Source organism: Lygodium microphyllum, chromosome 15 (assembly GCF_053477565.2).
Source record: "Lygodium microphyllum isolate KBCC chromosome 15, Lygodium_microphyllum_v1.1.10, whole genome shotgun sequence".
In the NCBI taxonomy this organism is placed as follows: Eukaryota; Viridiplantae; Streptophyta; class Polypodiopsida; order Schizaeales; family Lygodiaceae; genus Lygodium; species Lygodium microphyllum.
The window spans coordinates 10519359-10541543 of record NC_141149.1 but is presented as its reverse complement, the minus strand read 5'-3'; positions in this window follow the sequence as shown (position 1 = coordinate 10541543).

Genomic DNA, 22185 nt, shown 5'->3' with positions numbered 1-22185 from the left:
GAGCACCAAAGGAGGAAGCAGGAGTGGGAACATAAAGAACTTTGTCAAGGGCACTGGCAATGTTGGCCACCTCGTCATCAAGCCAAATGGGAGAATCGGACAAAGCAATCTAGATTGGGAAGTCGTATTGAAGAATTGACTCAGGAGAGAAGGTAGGAGTCCAAGTTAGAGCCAGTACCAAGTTACCATTAAAGCCAACACTACAGCTAAGTACCTAGTCCTTCTCTTGTGGAGAGCTAAGTAGTGCCAAGAAAAATCCCTTTCCCACAAATTTATATTGTTGCAATAATGCTTTGCCCTGAGATAGGTAAACGAGAACCACTTGTTGAAATCATCTTTGATGGTGGGCGACCCAAGAAGTAGTAGTACACTCCATAAGAAGGAAAATCAGCAAACCTTTGTTAGATCTTTTCCAAGGAGAGGAAGACAGGACCTCAATGCACTTCTTCCAAGCAGCAACAACTTTAGCCTGCCTTTTTTGATTGATCGAAGCTTGCTCCTTTTGGACCCTTCGCTCCATCTCCACCATATGCACTTTGCCCAAGCGAGCAATAGATGCAAAGTCCAAATCCATTGTTGAACCATTGGTCATTTCTTGCTTCTTTCCATTGTGTAGATCAAACATTTCCCCTTCCCCTTCCCCTCCTCATTTGCAACCTCATGACGCCTGCATACACGTAGGGGGGTGGAGGCCACTCTGTGTTAGAGATGGACAGAGACGGTTAGGGTTGCGTTGACTCTTTATGAGATTCGAGAGGAGAAGATTTGAAAGGACAAACTCGATATATTATAAGTTTGTGTTGCTAAACTTTGGTGAAGTGTGTGAACACACTTAGGATAATGAAGATACTTTTTCTCCTATTTGGGAGTTTATTTTCTATGGTGATACATATATACCTTTTCAGGTTAGGAGAACACTTAAACTTATAATCTTTTCTAATAGTACCACTGAGGATACGTAAGATGCTTTTTCTTGTTGGGGGAATTTTTTCCATTGCGATATATATATACTTGATTAGGTTAGGAGAATACTCAAACTTGTAATCTTTTTTATTAATACCACTTAATAAACTTTGTTTTTGGTGTTTTGAAGCTTTTTATCCTAGAAGTTTTACCTGTGCATTTGCAAAAGTTGTCAATTGTTAATTGATATTAGAGTGGCCTTTGGTCGTCAAGGCCAAATCATCAATAATCTTGGCTTGAATTCTTAAATCGGAGTAAGGATCAATGAATATTCATGGGATGATAAATTTTGTAAATTTGATTTTTGATTTGGGCTAATTTTTATGCTTGTTTGTATTACTATTAGTATCATCCATGTAATTTTATCGTTTTATGTCGTGTTGAAAGTACGTACATATTTTTTTCGTGCATGCAACTTTTGAATTAAGTGCAATCAATATTATGGTTGTCAATAGTGATATATTATGTAGATCGACTTTTGAAAGTAAGTTGGATGGTTCCAACTATCCATTGTGGGCATATATGATACAACATATATTGAACATTAAAAGGATTTAGAATTTTGTACATGGAAGTAAAGTGTGTTTTATTGGTATTTTTGAAGATGTAAAAAGAAAACATGCATTATTAAGAAAACTACAAATTCTAGTTATACTCTAATTATACTAGGGTATCACCATCATTTACACATGGAGAGATTCATTTGGATTGTAGAGATGTAAACGCTCAGACTTTATGCTTTGAATATATTATTTGTTGATGTTATGAGTGTATACGCTTGTTTCATATAAGACATCTAAAGGAGTGTGGAATATGCTCGCTTATTTGCATAAGAAAGAAATGAGGTATGTGTTGCTTACTTGCATAAGCAACAAAAGGTAAATATATGGATATTTTTTGGACAAAGATAAACAATTTTAAGATTAAGTTGATTAATATAAATGAAATTTTGCTAGATAGCTCACTTGTGCAGATAAGTAGTGGTTGCTAAATTGTGGCTAGTAAAAAAAGTAAAGAAAAAGCTATCTTTTGTGGCTAGTCAAAAAAGTAAAGAAAAAGTTAATTTTTTTGTTGCTAAGGAAATTTTTACAAATGTTGTTTATTAAAAATAGTGACAAAATGAGAAATGAATGAGAGTAACATTTGCTTTAGATATTATAAGATAAAAGATAATATTATGAGTCATAAATTAGCTATGAAAGAGGTGAATAAGAAATAACTTAGTATACTTATTATAAACTATTATACATGTCTCTACTTTTAAAGCAAGATTTACAAAGATTGTGTAGGATATTGAGTGGATATCTAGGTTGATTACACGAAGTGACAAGATGTCCAATCCCTACCTAAAATTTGGATATGTACTTTTTGAAGCTAGGTCTAGATATGGATGCAGATGCAATCTTATTCTATACTTTACTAGGTAAGTAGAGGAAACTTCCTATACAAAAGTGAATAGGAAGCTCATATGTCAATAGATAAACAATAGGTCATGTTGTCTCTAGTGAATATAATATTGCTAATATCCAATCTCTTAGTAAGTTTTTTGATTGGTGAACTTATAAAATGAATATATGTCATTTGATCTATAACCTATCTTAGTATGCAATGCAATTGTGATTGTTCTTGATGACTCGTGTATCTATTGTGAATTCGGATGTATGGTACTTTGATAATGGTGATACTAAGTATATTACTTGAGCTAGTCTCTTCACTTATCTTTAGTTTGTCTCTAATGATAGTAAAGTCACATTTTTCTCTTTTTTTTGATAAAAAAGTTGTCAAAATTATATTAATTACTATTGATGAAATAATTTTACATTTATAGTTGCTTTCTTTGTTCTAGAGATGAGGAAGTATTTGTTGTTATGCATTTGGTTTACCATACTGTGGGCTTTATAAACTCAATAATTATGATAAATATATTGATGACATAGCATGTGTAATCTTATATTTGTAGGCTATTTTAGATGCAAAACTTTAGGCATCCATAATTTGTAATATGAATTTTGCTAGTTTGTTGTGATTGCAAAAAATTGATATGATATTCTCATTGCCTACTCTTGAGATTAGTATAAAACACTTTTGTGAGTATTGCATACTATGTCAATTGCAGAAGTACTTCCTTTTTAAAAGGTGGCTTATTGAGAGTTATTTATAAACTTTAGCTTGTAGAGGATGATCTTTGGATACGACTATTTCATGATGATCATTGATGATTTTTACCAACATGCATAGGTATATACTTTGAAAGTGAAGTTTGCAGTGTATTTGGGCTTTGAATAGTTTATAAATATGTTTAAAATTTACTAGGATATAAAAACATGCTTTTCATTTAGAATGAGGGAAAGGGAAGAGTGTATGTCTAAGATATTTAATATGAATATGTATAGGAATGTACATGCCACAATAATATGATGTTATTAAAAAAAATATATTTTCTATGGAGATGACATGATATATGATAAGTAGTAAAGCTTTGTCACATAGTTTCTAGCTTGAGACTATTTTATGTGCATGTTACATACTTGATAGGTATCCCGTTAAGACATTGCAATCTATAACTCTTTGTAAGGCTTAACATTGTAAAATGCAATTTGTTATTTCATTATGTCTTTATAGCTGCTTGGCTTATGTATCGGTATAGTACAATATAAAAAATTTAAACAAGAATATTATGAAGTGCATATTTATTGATTACAATATTGAAAGCATAGGCTATAAGTTGTATCATTCACAAACCAAGTATTGAAATATCTATGATTTGGCAATGGCAATAAATGTCTTTAAGGCATTTAAGTAATTGTGTGATGAGGGGAATATTAATGTAATAAGTTGGATTGAGAGACTTTCAAATGCTTCTTTCTTGGATATGGTGATATAGTTTGAAAGGTTATATGTAGCTATGATATTGTATTCCATAAAGAAAAGATGCATAAGAGTTTAAAGTAGGTACTTGAGATATGCAAGGTAATCTTTTAGGAGAAGCCTCGTGTTGCAATATAGTCTCTCCCAGTTAAATAGCGTATAGTTGTTAATGATGTAGTGGCCTAGAATTCATATGTCCCACAATTGGCTTTGAGATGCTCTACTAGACCCTTATGTCATTTTGATTGTATTGAGCCCTCAATATATTATGTCATGGTAATAAATTTTGGTGAGTCTCTTACTTATGAGGAGATTGTGTAGAGGTGATAGTCACTCTTAAGAGAGGACCATGTAGTTTGAGTTTGACTCATTATAGAAAAATAGTACATAGGATTTGGTTTCCTTGCTAAATGGTAAACATGCATTACCATACAAATGGTTGTATAAGTTAAAGAGTACCCCAATTGCCCTAAGTTAGTATGCAAGGTATGTTTAAAACTATACAACCATTTCCATTGAAAGATAATATGAAATTACTATATCCCTTGATATTGCGTTTTTTTAAATTTAAGAAACTTTTTGGATAATATTGGAGGCGAAGGTGAGAGTCAATAGTAAGAGATTTTAAAAGAGTTCTTAAGACAAGTATTTATTAGCAATTTTTAGAGAAGATTTGATATCAAGCACTTCCCTTACTACTTTGAATAAGGTATTTATGGATATTCTTAATAGTTTATTAGTGCAAAAAGTTTAAAAAGCTTGTGATATAGTTACGAGGTCACATATAACATGATAGAAAATACACTAGCTTGTAATAAGATAAAATATATGTACTTGCATCATCCATTTCAACGATAAGTAATTGAAGAATCAATAAGATAATAGATTTTAATCAAGGAATATATAAAAGTCAAAGGATTTAAACTTAAAAGAGGACTTATACAAAATATGATAATTTTAAAATGTTCTTGTTAACCTAAATAAATTACAATGTAGAGTGACTCATTTTTATAAGGTGTAATGTAAAAAATGCATTGTCTTGTATATAATATTGATAATTTTAAATATAATGCACTTACATTTTAATGTATTTTTGTAAATTATGTTTACAAGTCATTGGTTCGAGTTTGGAGTTTGTTATGAAGCTCAACAAATGTCAAATTGTAAAGGAATGCAAGCTAAATGTTTGGGATCTTTGTGACAAATATAATATAGAAAGGTAGATCTCACATTGTGATTGTTGGACTTTCCACACATTAGTCTCTCTCTCTTTTTGCTTTTTGCTTGAACCTCCATAGCTCTTGCTCTCTTTTTGCTTCAGTTTGTGCTTCCATATTTTGCTCACCTTTCACCTAGTATGAGTGTGGGTATTCAAGAAGCCTCTTCATCATTTGCTTTAGCTTGGGTTCAAAGCTTTAGCTCAAAGTTTCATGGTAGCCATTGCTTATTTTTGTCGAGGTATACATTGAGTCTTTTGTTTTTCTAGCTTGTTTCAACCTGGCTTGTCAAGAAGCTTTTCTAGAACCCCTGAAGCATCTTTAAGTGAGATGCTATGAGCTTAGCAATCACAAGAAATGGGTAGTAATACGTAGCATGATTTATGCTTATTGTGTCACCTCATTTCTCTAATTTGTAGCATCTCCAGTATAGCTCTTAGAGCTATTGGCTACTAAGTAGACACGATAACTTTCTTGGCATCATTGGCTTCCACTTGGTGCTCATTTGGAGTATTGATATCTTAGTTAGTGGTTGTAATACACAATATCTAAGATAGCCATTCCTTCATTATTTAAGTTTCATTGATGCTCTATGCTCATGTATTGGTAGTAAATCATTTGTGGATATGTTGGGATGATGTTTGGGATGTTTTGAGCTTGCATGTGCTTAGTTTTGATAGCATATGCCTTGATGTAATAGTGTGGATAACAAGATTTTTCATAGAGAAGGCTTATGCTTATTGTGTTTATTAGTCTTTCAGGTATGTTACATGTTTGCAATGATGTTTGGCATTGATATATGTACTTAGATATGCTTATGACATACTTAAGCTCATGAATTGGAGCTACATTTGATGTACTTGGGCTTTGGTTAGTTACTTTGAGCTTTAGTGATTACTCATTTCTAGACATTGAAGATTAATTGAATAACTATGCTTCTAGATGTATCTTTGATACACTTGGGCTTTCGAGTTACTTTGATATATATACCTTGAGCTTTGATACCTCACTTTGCATTCACGATTCACTTCTAGTGGAAGATGCTTGTACTTTGGTAGAGCTTGGTTCTTTGAGATAGTGGGACTTGATTTATGTATATACTCTTTTGTATGCTATTGGATGCAACTACTTTTGTTTGTGGGCTTATCTGACTCATTATATTTTGGACATCACCACTTACTTTTGTCAGTAATTTGTTTGTAATATATACATACACATTTGTTATATACCGAGTGTCATTACTCTTTTCTCGAATGGTTGTCCATTTGGTAGATCTTTGTAGTTGCTCTTAAGATCTCTTACATGCATGATGTATATGCTTATGGGGTATATTGTCCATTGATACTTTGAGTTTGTGATAGTCATTGGTACTAGTCATATATACCTATTCACTACTAGTTGCATTCTTTATATTCCAATTGCTGTCAAGATATCCTTGGTTATGGGAGCTTGCTTCTTTGTTTATTTGCCCACAGTTGGATCAATATACATTATTGTATTTATTATAGCAATGTTGCAATTACTATTTTGATGTAATAAAGCTAAATTCCACATCAAGTTTTTAAACTGAAAATACAAGAAATAGACATAAATTGCTAGGAAGCCATAGCCAAGGTGGCTAGGCATAAAATGGTATTACCATTGTTGGTTGAGAATCAAATGATGAGTGGTTGTAGCAAGGTATGCACCCCAAGCTAGGGTGGCCAAGAGTATTCACCCTCTTAGATGGTGGGACATGGTATGCACCCCATGATCATGGTGGCTAAGAGTATTCACCCTCTTAGATGGTGGGAGGTTGAGACCTCAAACAAGTAATGTTTGTAAAATGGCCAAAAAGAGCCCCTCACATGTAAAATCTCCATCCTTTTATACTAAACCCTAGCCTACCCTAAACGAAGACATTTATGCTTTATTACAAGCCATCCTGGCTTAAAAGAGCTTTGTTCTCGAAGCTAAATTGGTATCATTTGCTGCTTCTACTGTTGTACACCAAGCATTGCAACTTGCTGTTGTTGTGCTGAACCTTGATGAGAATATTGTAAAGAATGTTATGAATAAGCAAGAGGCTGTTGTATATATGGCTGTACTTGTTGCTAAACAACTTTTTTGAAGCTTAAGTAACCTTGCTTACAGCTTCATTAAGCTCTTCAAACCACTTTCAAACACGATTTGCTACAGTAAAGAAATATGCACATTGAACACTAACATCAAATCTGAACATGAGACCTTAGGAGAAGGTATTCAGTTGCATACCAAAACCATGTCATATCTGACATAGTAACAGTTCGAGCTGATGCTCATGATTTAGCGCATTAGGGCAATTCTGTTACCAATATTGGTGGACTATTCCTACTTGAGTACATCCATCTCTTGCAAGATGCATAGCTACAGGTCATGATATTCTGACTTTTAAGAGGAACCTTATGTTGAGAGACCAATACTGACTGCAAAGGGACAGAACTTCAGTTTAAGGCAAAGAACTTCTATTTGATTACTCTCTAAGCTCCACTATCATTGCATTGTCACTATCACTGTTGCAGCTGTCACTATCATTATCCTTGTAATCACTCTCTGAGCTCCACTATTCATTTTTTAGCAGGAAAAGCTATATATATTTTTAAAGCTGATTGAGAACTTCTTGGAGATGTAAATGATGGACCAGTAATCAAAATTGCTGCATTGATTGCATTGATAGTGATGGATCGGTCATCAATTCCACTTGTCAATAATCCACGTGGTATTGATTGCTAAAACTGTTGCGATCTGTTCTTGGAAATGGCATCCTCTTTCAACATTGTTGATACAACATCGACTCCTTTTTGCAAGCAGGCAATGGTATAGTGAGTGCTGAAGCTATGGTTGAAAGGGTTGGAGATGTGGTTGCTGTACTGTAGGCTGATGGGGCTGCATATTGGGTTGTTGAATAACGTGTTCCAGCAGTAGATGCTAGATGCAACATCACAGTCATATCTACAAACTCCTCAGCCATTTCCTGCACTCTTGATACTGTTGTTGATACGACTGATAGCTGCATGAACACTTTGCTGTTGTGCAGTAGAACCATTGTTAATGGTTGATCACAACCCCACATGATGTAAGAACCATTTATAGAATTTATTGCAAATATAGATCAGGGCATATTGCACTCTCCAGAATTCGCCCTTGTTGCTTAGACCATATTCTCCAACAAGATTCAGTTCAGCATCAAGCTGAAATGTGTTGGAATTGAGAGCAAAACCTCGAGAGACTTATCTGCTGCTCAAAAAGGTTGACTGAATTTCAGAAACGTATGCTTGTAGAATGACATGCACCTTAGTTGTACATGTGATGCGCAAATCTCCATATCCCAATGCCTATTCTATCAGACCTACACAGTGCTTCAGGCTTTATTGTAGTAGCTACTACAGGTCCATTCTCTGCTTTTGTAGACTTAGATTTAGCATCTTCTAGCAGCCATAGAGAAGTGCATAAATCTCCTCTGGCGGCATCCTCTCTGAAGCTCCTATTTCTTGAAGCATATACCAGAAAATATATTCCATCTTTGCTTATATCGAAGTTGATCCACTATTTGTTTCTAGCTTGCTAAACATTGTAGCAAGCATAAGATGGAGTCCTATTGATGGAGCGTGTATAATCAATACAAAGTGTGCTGAGTGGAGCTACAGATCTGTTGCACTGAATCTTGTCCAATCATCTCTTGCCAACAAGTATCCTTGTCACTCTATCTATTCAGTTCTTGCAAAGCTACAAAATGGGACTTCTGCAGAAGGATTGCGATCTTTCCCTGTCTCTGACAGAAAAGAACCTTGGTGGGCCATAGCTGTGAGGTTGAAAAGGATGCAAAAATCACAAATAGTCCAAGCTCATGATCCTTGAATTGTTGGACTTTAGTGTCGCATGAAGATGAGGAAGATGATGGAGATAAATGGGCAGACAAATGTTGATCTTCAGAGAACTGAAAGAAGATGGAAATCATTTGAGATTTGATCATCCACAGCAGGCACGGAGTCTTTAGGCATAAATGAGGACTATGAGCATTGAAGGAGACAAATGTTGATCTTCAGAGAACTGAAAGAAGATGGAAATCATTTGAGATTTGATCATCCACAGCAGGCACGGAGTCTTTAGGCATAAATGAGGACTATGAGCATTGAAGGACCAGGCTGCCAAATTTCTCCTCCCAATGTGCTTCGGTCAATGTTGATTCCATGACTTGCGTTTATCTGTCCGCTGCGGTCTAGAGCTCAGCCTCAACTTGATCTTCATCATACTCATCGTCAACAGCAACAGAATAATCCAGTCGCTCCATTATCACATCATCGGAGATGGAACATGTAGAATGATTGCGATATTGCATACCTAACCTCTTGGTTTGATATTGGAATTCCTTGTCACTATTAACAAGTGTGCAATTTATGTCAGTTTGCCAGTGGCATTTTTCAGATTTTGAATCCATCAAAGGAAGAGTTCATGTGCTCTGGCCTTCCAAAAGTAACAGTTCTCTATCTTTGCAATCTTCCAAATAGTTGCCTCGAATGATGTCAGGTACCAATTCTCTTGCTTGTATTCTTGCAAACACTTTCCTATAGGCATCTATTTCAGCTTGGAGAGTCAGCAGGTCATCTTCCTTTTCAAGAAGAGCTTCTCTAAGTAAAGCAATAGCTTCTTGGCTGTGAGCATTTCTCTCTTGTGCAACATGTTTATACTATTTTGCTTCCATCAAAAGCCCTGATTTTTCTTCCTGAAGGCGTGTAATCATTGCCATGGCTTCATTTGCAGCAGTTGCTGATGCACATCTCTCATGCTCCAGTTCCTCATATAGCCTTTTTAGAGCTTTCCGTTCATATACAAGAGCTTTCGTCAAGGTCAAAGTGTCAATTTTAGCTCTGCTATTCTAGAAGGAAGTCTCAAAGGGATGTGCCTCAGAAGACATCTCATCATTTCTCTTAACATTTGCCATATGGATCCTTTTATTTGAAACATTGTTCTTGCCAACATCATCTGTAGTGCAAGTCTATACCATGTTCGGATTTTGGTCATTGATCATTCTGCCATGTAACCTGCTTTCATCCTTTGGTTTTGAAGATTGATCCTGTGTCCCTTGCCCTTATGTCCTCAATGTTGTTCCTCCAATCTAAGGCACTATCACTTTCCTCCATGGCGCAACTGAAATTACAAAGAGCACGGATATATGTGTGCAAACATCTCTTCCCTCGTTGTAAATCAACCAAGATTGAGAATCATGTAAGCATCTCCAAACCACTTTTTCATGTCTTTGATGAAGCTCACAAAACTCATGGAGAAGAGCAAACCAAGAACTGGCGGCTTCATTGAAGGTATGGAAGATGATAGCCTTAATTTGCACACAACGAGTAGGAGTATTTCTTTTGTGCGGATGATTGAGGCTTCGAACAAGGAACGACACAGGGAAGAGCTTTCGAGGAAGGGATCAAGCTGCAGCGTGATGCATCACTAACCAAGATTAGCAGGCTCATGTAGCTACTAGAAGCATTGTACCCTCCTTCTGGCCTTACCTTCCATGTTTATCACATAGAGCTTCAGGATAGTGCATTTTGATCTGATCCTGCTGTCCACGTTGTGCATCAAACCTTCCAAGAATGGTTATGAACATACTCCATGTGTCAAGTAGAGTGAGGCTTTGAATTATGTTTATCACATAGAGCTTCAGGACAGTGCATTTTGATCTGATCCTGCTGTCCACGTTGTGCATCAAACCTTCCAAGAATGGTTATGAACATACTCCATGTGTCAAGTAGAGTGAGGCTTTGATAATCATTCACATCATTGATGTAAAAGAAAGAAGATATGCAAGGAAATCCACCATTGAAGCTCATAGAAAAGCTTGAGGGAGATAAGGAAGAAGAAGATGAATCCTACTTTCAAAAAGTAGAGGTAACTATAGTTCCCTCTAGTCTCCAATAGCTCTTGTTTTAACAAATGCCCTTCAAAACAAGCCAAAATATGATGATGACCTGCTAAACTAGTTGGAGCTTGCCATTGCCCACTGGATATTGCCAAGGTTCACCATCGTTAACACGGTTTGAAGTAGTACAATCTGTCTAGTTACAATGTAAAGAAGAAACCAAACCATGTAACTGTGTCTTCAACTCTAGTTACACATAATTGATGCTTGTAATCAGATCTTCCATGAAAATGACCTCCCCAGCCAAATTATAATCATGAAAATGATGGAATTAAAGCCTGCATTGGATCAAAGCAAAGCTTTGATACCAATGTAATAAAGCTAAATTCCACAACAAGCTTTTAAACTGAAAATACAAGAAATAGACATAAAATGCCATGAAGCCATAGACAAGGTGGCTAGGCATGAAATGGTATTACCATTGTTGGCTGAGAATCAAATGATGAGTGGCTACAGCAAGGTATGCACCCCAAGCTATAGTGGCCAAGAGTATTCACCCTCTTAGATGGTGGGACATGGTATGCACCCCATGATCATGGTGGCTAAGAGTATTCACCCTCTTAGATGGTGGGAGGTTGAGACCTCAAACAAGTAATGTTTGTAAAATGGCCAAAAAGAGCCCCTCATATGTAAAATCTCCACCCTTTTATACTAAACCCGCTACCCTAAACTAAGGCATTTATGCTTTATTACATTTGAGCATTCTTTTGAAGAGCATTCTCTTGATTGTAGGTTGTGGATAGCTATATCATCTTTTGTTCTCACCCTTTTGTCCACCTTTTAGGTTAGTTGTAGGACTCTTTTGCTATAGTTATAGTAGCCCATACTCTTGTTATTTGCAAACATTTACAGTAATTATGGTAGGTTCTCATACATGAGCAATAATGCTATTTATAATTTTCAATATTGAAAAGCTTGATGACAATAACTTTCAATATTGGAAGACATAGACATGGAAAGTCTTGGTGTAGAAGAGGTAGGTTAAGCCATTGAAGTTAGAAAGCAGAGTCCTACATCTCGGTTGTATTGGTTAAAGAAGCTTGTGGAACCTTGCATGAAGTAGGATACATCTCTGTCTACTCATTTGAATGAGTTTCACTCTATTTTTAGTTAGCTTGTCTCACAAGACATTAAGTTTGAGGATAATATCGTCTTTGTTTTTACTTATCACATTGTTTAAGTTACGGGACACTTTTTATACTACTAATTTCTTAAGAATGTTTTTAAATGTAGTGATATAGAGAGTGTTCTATTGATAGAGAAAGTAACTAAGAAGAAATTTCGGTGGATTAATTGTTAGAGATAGAAATGGTGATAACAATCATGGTAGAGATTCATAACTCAACAAGGGCAAGTCTCAGTCTCATGGGCAACCTCACAATAAGTCATGCATGCTTAAGTTCACTTTTACATGTCATTATTATGGGTAGTGGGGTCATATTAGATTGTAGTTCCATAAAAGATGCAATAATAGGCACAATGAGAAAGATAAGGGGAAAGTATATGAAAATGCGAAGTCCATTGAGATTGTACCTAAGCCCAATGTGAAGATGGAGGAGATAAATGCATTGGACAATATTTCTGATGATTATATTCTTGCTGCTTCATCTCTTGATACTACTAAGTCGATCGTTACAGTATTGGCCTCTTGATTTAAGTGCTTCCTTTCATGTTACCCCATATTGCCATTGATTTCATAGCTACTGTATTGTTACAAATTTTGTTACATTGGGAGATGGCACTGCATTAGATATCATTGGCATATGTGATGGTAGACTGTAATTTGGTATTGGTGCTCTGTTTGTACTTCATGATGTATGTCATATCGTAGGTTTGACGAAAAGCCTTATTTCAATTGGATAGTAGTTCCATGGATCCTCTGGTGGTTCTTCATGGAAGATCACCCATGGTAGTTTGGTTTTTGCTTCAGGTACTAAGGTTAACAACCTCTACCCTTTGCTTATTTCTAGGTCTATTGACTATTATTGGTTGTAAAAGTGATATTTCATATGTATCTTTATGGCATTGTCACCTTGGGGACATGTCTTTAAGATGAATGAAAGTATTGACTCATTTGCAAGATCTCTCATCCACCCTTGGATTATTCTTTTTTTGACTCATTTGATCATTATCTTTATGGTAGACATGCTTGTAATTCACATAAGAAGTCTAGTTCTATGTACGTGGATGAGTCTTTGGCTCTTGTGCATTCATATGTTAATCGTTCCATGTCTTGTCAGACCTTGGGTGATACAAAGTTTTTAATTACATTTATAGATATTTTTTTGCATAAGATTTGGATCTATCCTATTAAGTAGAAATTAGATTTTTTGCCTACATTTCAACACTTTCTCACCATGGTTGAGAACCGATTTAGGAATCAGCTAAAATGCCTACAGTTTGATAATGGGGGTGAATATATATCTAAGAATTTGGAGTAGCCATGTGATGAGCAAGGTATTAAGCATCAGTCGACGCCCCATACAACCCACCCCATAATGGCATTGTAGAGTGCATGAACATGACCATATAGGAAAGAGTCCATAGTATGCTTAATCAGGTAGGCTTACCACAATACTTTTGGGATGAGATAGTAACTACTCTCGTACATATCATTGATAGATTCTCATGCACTGCTCTTGGTGTTAAAGTTATAGAGGAGATAAAGTATTGGAAACGTCCCTCATATGTACACTTGTGAGTCTTTGGATTTCTCCTATAGTCAAGATAACTACTTATGCTTGGTTATGGTCTTAGCTACTCAATTAGATTTGGATATTTATTAGATGGATGTTAAGACAAACTTCTTACATGGAGACTTGGATGAGGACATTTATATGCAATAGCCTAAGGGCTTTGTTGAGAAAGGCAAGGAACACCTAGTATGCAAATTGAAGAAGAGTATTTATGGGCTTAAGTAGACACCTATAGAATGGCACCATACGTTTGATGCTTTTATGCAGTCGCATAGGGGTACTCCTGTAGTAATATAAATTTGTATTTATACATGAAAAAGGCCCATGATGATAGTTTTGTTATCTTGATGCTTTATGTTCATGATATGCTTATAGCTAGGAGTGCTCATGTTGAGGTAGACACTTTAAAGACTAAAATTAAGAAGAGATTTGAGATGAAGGACATGGCACATGCCTCACATATACTTGGTATGCACATTATATGTAATCAATTAAGAAACTCCTCTACTTGTCCTAGAAGGAGTACATTCATAGAGTACTTGAGCAATTCCATATACAAGATGGTAAGCCTATTGGGTATCCTTTACCTTCTCATATAAAGGTGAGTCAGTCCAATTGTTTGCAGTTAGATAATGAGAAGGTCAAGATGGACAAGGTCTCATATACATCTACAATGGGAAATTTGATGTATGCCATGATAGCCACTCATCTTGACATAGCATTTGCAATGGGAGTTGTCGCATATTATATAGCGAGGATATAGGAGTCATGGGTTACATTGACTCAAATTATACAGGACGTAGATAATATGAACCCCACATCTCAGTATGTCTTTACTGATGTTGGGGTGCTATCTCTTGGATGTCCAAGGTGGGAAAATACACGGCCTTGTCTATTCACCATGGAGTATATTGTAGTCTTTGAGGTTTGTAAGGAGGTCCTATGGTTAGGTCATTTGGTTATTGTAGAGTTTGGTATGACTATGGCTCCTACATTATTGCCTTTGGATTCATTGAGTGCAATTCAATTGGTCCATATTCTAGTCCTCCATGTGAAGACAAAGCACATTGAGATATACTGTCCACTTCATCAGGGAGGTGGTAGAGGATAAGTCCATTAAGCTTGTTATGACCCCTACAGATATGAATCTTGCAAAGCTACTTAAAGTCTCTCAATGGTATGATATGCCTTCCTTCGAAGGTTGATGGTGGGCATAGGATGAGACAATGTCTTTCCTTATTCTATTGTACTTTATGCACATGTTGTAATTTTCTCTTTCTTCTTTTACTCCTTACCAAGTCACATTCGCCTTTAACTAGGAGGTTGTTGGGAATTAAAGGTCGTAGGTGCCTAGCCACCTACATTTATTGTATATAGCTTTGCACTTGTACATTGCAGGTGATGGATGCCCATCACTTTCACTTTATTCTTTATTATTTTAGTGACAAATATAATAAGGAAAGGCAAGTGTTGCGACCTAAAATGGGCCCAACATTGGCTCGAGGGCTCTAGCAGGGCCTTCTATACTCACCCAAACAACCCCATGGCCTTGCAGCGCAAGGAGCGTATAGACACTATGAACTGATTTATCGAAAGAACACATTTGTATATACAATCTTTAGATTCTAGTCCAACATGATGCCCTTTTGACTCTAACCAGAGAGAGTACCCAAATATATAGGTGGCTAGCACCTTGTAGCACAAAGAAAGGGAGCACCCCCCAGCTTATCATTATGATCCCACTACGGCTCACGCACACCCCAAGGATTGACGCCAGAGGGATGCACCATCTCGACATATAACACATACGCACAAGGTCCACTCTTCACAATATTCATTCCAAGACATAATATCTTTCTTACCAAATTAGTCCCCAAAGAAATGATCATACTAAACCTACAACGTAAGGAGCCTCACACTCATTGTGGGTCAATGGTTTGAAATCAAGTGCTATGCATCCAGGAGATAGTTCTCTTTATATTATGTCGATGCAATGCAATGCGAAGTGGATGACTTTGAGTACGCAAACATTTTACTTAAACAAAATTAGCATTGTGAATATACTCAAACATTCTTTCCATGATTTTTCTTTTACTAACGACTTTGTTGCAATGATAAGGCAGTGCTTGACTACTCTGTGCCAATGTATATTTTAATACTTAAAATAAGATTGAAACCTATGTGAAAAGTGTAGCAAAAAAATTAGATTTTGAACCATATTCAGCACATAAAACCCCCTCTCTCCCTACCATTTAGGATTTTACATGCGATAGGTAGGTTAACGAGTGTTTGCATGTATGTTTCTTTATAATGTAAGCAATAAATATGCACTAAAACATATAAATGGAGGTAAGCTGAGGTAAATTCTCATGCCCCACCTCCATTATACTTGCACAAACATAGCCCTAATTTTTTACAAATTTTCACACGGGATATCTAATTTTATCTCAATTAATATTTATTTTTTCTATTTTTTATAATTATTTGAAAATTAAATTAAATTAAATTTTTACATTTTTTGATGTGAAACACGTAAGAATATTGAATTCATTATTACTCTCCATTTCACTTCATGGAAACAAAATGTGTCATGATGGGACTCATAAAGTTAATGATTTAGCATAAAATCACATTTTTGCATGTTTTGAATAAAGTGTATAAAAAATTAAGACTTATTGCTCACGTTAATATTTCTGATAGAATGAACCATCTTCAAATACTAGAAACGAATTTGAACCGTAGAAAACCAATATGCATCATAGAACCAAGAGGAAGTCCATGTATACATAAAATTGCATATGCACACCTTGTAATTCGAAAATGGGAAGTTGTTGATACAATTTCCTATCTGGTTGATGCTTCCTTAATCTATTCCTCGCATTCCGTTGGAATTGACACCCATTACCCCTCATTCTCTTATCCCATATGAACCACATTTATGGCGAGAGAGAAAAATGAGAGAAAAAGACTGAAATTTGATCTTGCTAAATACTATATCATTTCTCACGCAAATCGAAGTGATGGAGAGTGAAAAATTCATGCAGCTAGTGTCTAAGAGCAAGAAGGGAATCATCATCAATCAAAAAATCCATTTTTAAGGGAAAAAAAGGAGGCATTGAAAAATGCATTCCTCCCCTCCATGGCATTTCATTTCTTGCATGTTTTTCTCTTTTTAATCAAGCTTTACACTTAACCCAACAAACAACTAGTTCATTTTGACATTTTTACACTCATGCAAAAAAAGTGGTTACGACTCAATTGAGGAGCAAGCAACCTTGGAATTATGATTCGACTGGATGGGTGACTTTCTAGCATTGAAATCTATCACCTTGGTCTCCATTATATGCTTTATAGCTTCTAGATCCGATAGTTGCTTCATAATGCTAAACCTTGTGGCCATTAAAATGGGGGGTCAAATGGATTCCGATTGACAAATGAACGCTTGTGTTGGATTCTCGCATCGAAATGCATCAAGAAAAATCAGCTCTTTGATTTGCAATTGTTTCATTTTGCACTAAAAATGTCTCTTTTATGTGTCTCAAGGTCTTTTTGCACTTAAATCTTGGCCTTAAAATCTACTCTCATTGGCAACCACGAGATAGGGCATTTCATCTCGTTGAACCCATGAATTGTTTTGCACAAGTAGAGATTCTTATTAACAACCAATATGGATTCTTAGAAACAATTGCCTAGCAGGAGGCTAGCAGAATATGGTTACTAGGACTACTCAAAATAGCTCTTTAAATGCCTAACAATGCCTTTATAGGAGGTGAACAATTACTCAGACCTCCCCCAAATATACCGAACCAAACCTTGGGACTTTATGCCTTGGCTTGCGAGCCCCAAAAGAAGAAAATTTTCCACAAACACAAATACATTGAGACTAAGGGATAAAAAGCTCAAAAAGGAAGAATAACACTTGGACTTTGGCCACAACAAGATTTTGTGCAGAAAGAGAGCCATAGTAAGAGACCCCCTCTTTGGGCACTTTTTTAGACTTGTTTGGTGCAATACTAAAACATAAAACCATCAAACGCACTTGCACCAAACAAATACATGGCTGTCTTGGCCTTATGAAATATAACCATACAACACACCATTTTACCCTTGGTCCCCACATAAACTCTATTGAAGTATAAAATTAGACTAAAGGATGGGTCGTTCAAGCCCTACACTAAATGCATTAAATTTTTAGCTCGTCCCCCTTGCATAAATGGCAAGGGGTGTTCGATGAATATGTTGTTGAATACTCCTATGCATCCATGAAAAAATAAGAAGATGGTTAATCGCTACTTGGCTCATTATCCATACTAACCATCAACGGCCATAACACGACATGTCAAGAAAGTAATCCCCACACTAGTTCTAGGCTAATAAGATCGGACAATTCTAATAACCCCTCAAGATCACAATTGAGAAATCCATCCTCAACAATGACATTACAATGGTTACACTAATGAGCAACCAAGTTAAGTCACTGCCTCAAAATTTATTGGCTTCTAATGTAGCTATCTCCTCATCCATTGCTGCATCCCAATGAGCATGACCAACAGCATCCTCAAAACAAGTGGGTTCAACATCCTCAACTAGTTTCACCATATAAGCATAATGGTGAGCTGCATAACCTTTAAAACCAAATCTTTTAATAGGGTATCTGACCCTGCTAGATTTGCGTACCATTGGATCTCTCAATGGAGCCTTTACATTACTATGAGCTCTCTGTACACCCGACGTCCTGGTTGAAGGAATGCCAAGCTCATCATCCAAACTCTCTGAACCACTAGAATCTCCATCAAATCCCAAATGACTAGTAGATGCATCATTACCATCCAGCAGTTTCTTCTTTCCTTTGTCCTTCCCTGCAATACTTACGGATCCACCTGAAGGTGTGGGGCTACTCCTTAGTCTCCCAGACCAAGGGCTCGCTGTAGGTGTAGTACCAGATGATGTTTTTGGTCCACTAAGACTTCGTGATTCTTGTTTATCTTTCTGCACATAGCTGTCTTGATCATTATCATCATCCAAAACATCACCAGCAGGTGTATACCAACTTCCCATCTCATCAAAGATAACATCCCTCCTCACTCTGAACTCACCTGTGACAGGGTTATAATAGGGATACCCTTTCTGCTCTAAAGAGTATCCAATAAAAACACATTTTTGTGCCTTTGAATCAAGCTTCTTCCATAGCTCATCTAGCACATGAACATATGCAACATAACCAAATACCTTCAAGTGCGATACATTAGGCTTCTTGCCAGTAAAGCATTCTTCAGGAGTCATCCCATGAACTGCAGCTGTGGGAGTTTTGTTCATAATGTAAACATTAGTATGGACAACCTCAGACAAAAAATGTTTGGGCATATTCTTTTCGGCCATTAATGCCCATGCAACTTTTGCAATATGCCTGTTTTTTCTTTCTGCAACACCATTTTGCTGTGGGGTATACTTGCAAGTAAATTACCTCTTTATTCCATGCAAGTAAATTATCTCAAGCACTTTACCTTTAAGCTTGTTTTTGTTTCAATAGTTGCCTTAAAAGATTTGAAGTGCTCAAACACATCACTTTTTTCCTTCATGAAGTATACCCATAACTTCCTTGAATAGTCATGAATAAATGTGACAAAGTATTTGCTGCCACCAAGAGATACATTCTGTGTAGGCCCCCAAACATCTGTATGCACTACATCAAGTATTTTTCTACTCACTTCTCTATCATGCGAGAAGGGTTGTCTTGCCTGCTTACCAACTGGCATGCTTCATAGACTTTATGCAATTTTGCAACTCTAAAAGAAGGCAACCCTGTAACCAATCCTCTGGATTGCATTAATTTCAGCCTTTGCACATTTGCATGTCCAATACGTTTATGCCATATTTCAATATCTGTAACTACTCCTTTTCCTTTAGCATACATAGCAGCATCCATTGTAGGAATTCTAGCATCTAAAGTGAACATTTGGTCAACTCTACTTCCTTTTGAGACCAACCTGCACTTATCATTGAAGTGTTCTACAAAAAAACCTTTTGTATTGAATCGGACCTGCAACCCCTGCTCTACCATTTGGCTAACAGACACTAGATTCTTTGTAATTGAAGGCACATGTAATACATCTATCAGAATCTTTGTCTTACCATCATACAAGGACAAGGGAACCTTTCCAATATGTGAAATTGGGTGGCATGAATTGTCACCCATTTACACATAATCTGGATTTTGTAAGTCTTGCATCTCTCCAAACCATTTAACATGACTAATCATATGATTAGATGCACCTGAATCGACATACCATACATCATCATGTGTCCCCTTTCTTGTAACTACATTCATCATATGCTGCATAACAAATAGATGCTCGTTTTTGTCTTCATTCTATCGTGAAGATGATGCATAGTTTCCTTGCTACAATTTACCATTGCGAATATTATCCTTCTTAGCATAACAATTGGTTGCAATATGTTCTATTTTGCCACAATAATGGCAAACAATAGTAGCAGAATTTCCAGAGCCTCTGTTCTGCCATCCACCTCTTTCTCTAGAGCTCCCCCTGCCTCTAAAGTTTCCTCTGTCTCCAGAAACCTGTATTTCACCAAATTGTTAATTGAACCTGTTTTGCTGATTATCGCCAGCACGTCCCATACCACGGCCTCTCAAAGAGGATCTACCACATCCCCTTCTTGAACTCAAGTAAAATGCTTGGACCTGTTCACCATTTCTTTTAGATGAATCACCCTGCATATTGATCTCTTCAGTAATCATGAGAGATCAACTCATCAAAATTTGAAAATGGCTTCCGTACATATACTGAAGTAACAAATGATTTCCATACCTTCTCATTGTTATGGCCACTCAGAGTGGATGAAACCAAATCATTATCATTCGGCATTGTATCAATCGCTGCTAAAGCATCTGCAATGCTCCTCACCTTCAACACATACTCATTGAGAGACATCTTTTCTTTCTTCAAGGCATTCAACTCCTGCTTGAGTTGAATCTTTCATGCCTTTGTATTTACTGAAAACATGCTCTCAAAAATTGTCCAAGCTCTGCATGTGAAGTTTCTGCATTCTTGATATGTCCCAGCATAGTATTATCAATGACTGCAGATAGCCAGTACATCACCTTTTTGTCTTTCACATTCCACTCTTTCCATGCTTTTAACTCATTTTCAGTCGGAGGGATACCCAGATCTGGCTCCTTTTCTTCACCTGAGACAAACTTATAAAGGCCCTTTCCAATGAGGAAGTTCGTCACACGGAACTTCCATGTGTAAAATATTACACGGCGCAGCGAACAGAATCTGAGAAAGAGATAGAGAGTACACAACAGATAAGAGGAGAATCAGTAAATTCTTTAACTTCAAACAACTGATACAAAGATGGCTCTGTCCACCCGTGCGCTTCCACTGAGTGAAGCTTAGATGGCGATCTAGACAGAAGATAGGTGAAGAGTTTAAGGCTAGCTGGAACAACAACTCTGACTGGGTGAAAGATTAGTGTAAGATGGCTGCGAAGGGGTTTAGCTTTTATAGCCTGCGAAGGTCGTTAGGTCGGCCTATTGACCGACCTACCATATGAGCCTCCACTAGTCGGCCAGGGAATATTCCAGGGAATATTCCCTTTACCATCGGGCCGGGGGCGCTGCCCCTGGACCCCCGCCAGGGGGGCCGCTGGCCCCCCTGGGACCCCCCAGCCATGGGCCGCTTCCGCGGCCCCCGGACCCCACAATAGGGGCCCCTTTTAACTCCCTTACCACGCAACTCAATGCAATGTGCCTCGAGTTGCTACCAGCTTAACCACTCTGTCTAACCCAAAGATTAGACCCACAACAGTCACCTTTTTGCCATCCGGTCACATAGACCTCATCTGATATACAAGTCAGGACTCAACCAATGTCCGGGCTCACATTTGGCTTCTCCTCATAATGGGGGCCTTACAACTTTGAGCACCATGGATCATTGGTAGCACCTAATGAGGGTGGGGGCATTGATCATATCTAACACCCCCCCTCAATGTCCACCCATAGATGAACTATCTCCTCGGCCCAATGCCGAGTCTCTGAAGATGAACTTGAAGCAGATCCTTCGTAAGTGCTTTGGTGAAGATATCTGCTCCATTCTCCTCTGTTGGACAGTAGACCAATTCCACTATCCCATCCTCCATCAAATCACGCACATAGTGATACTGGATCTCTATATGTTTGGTGCGTGCATGAAACACTGGATTTTTGGCAATGGCGATGCAACTCTGATTGTCACATCTCAGCACAGTTGGTTCTTCATCCTGCACTCCCATATGCCATAGAATCCTTCTCAACCATACGGCCTCACATGCAGCAAAACAAGCTGCCTTGTACTCTGCTTCGGTAGAAGACAATGCCACTGTTGGTTGCTTCTTACTAATCCAAGAAAAAATTCCTGAACCCAAAGAGAAACAATAACCAGAAACTGACTTCCTGGAATCAATGTCTCCTGCCCAATCTGAGTCACAGTTCCCCACA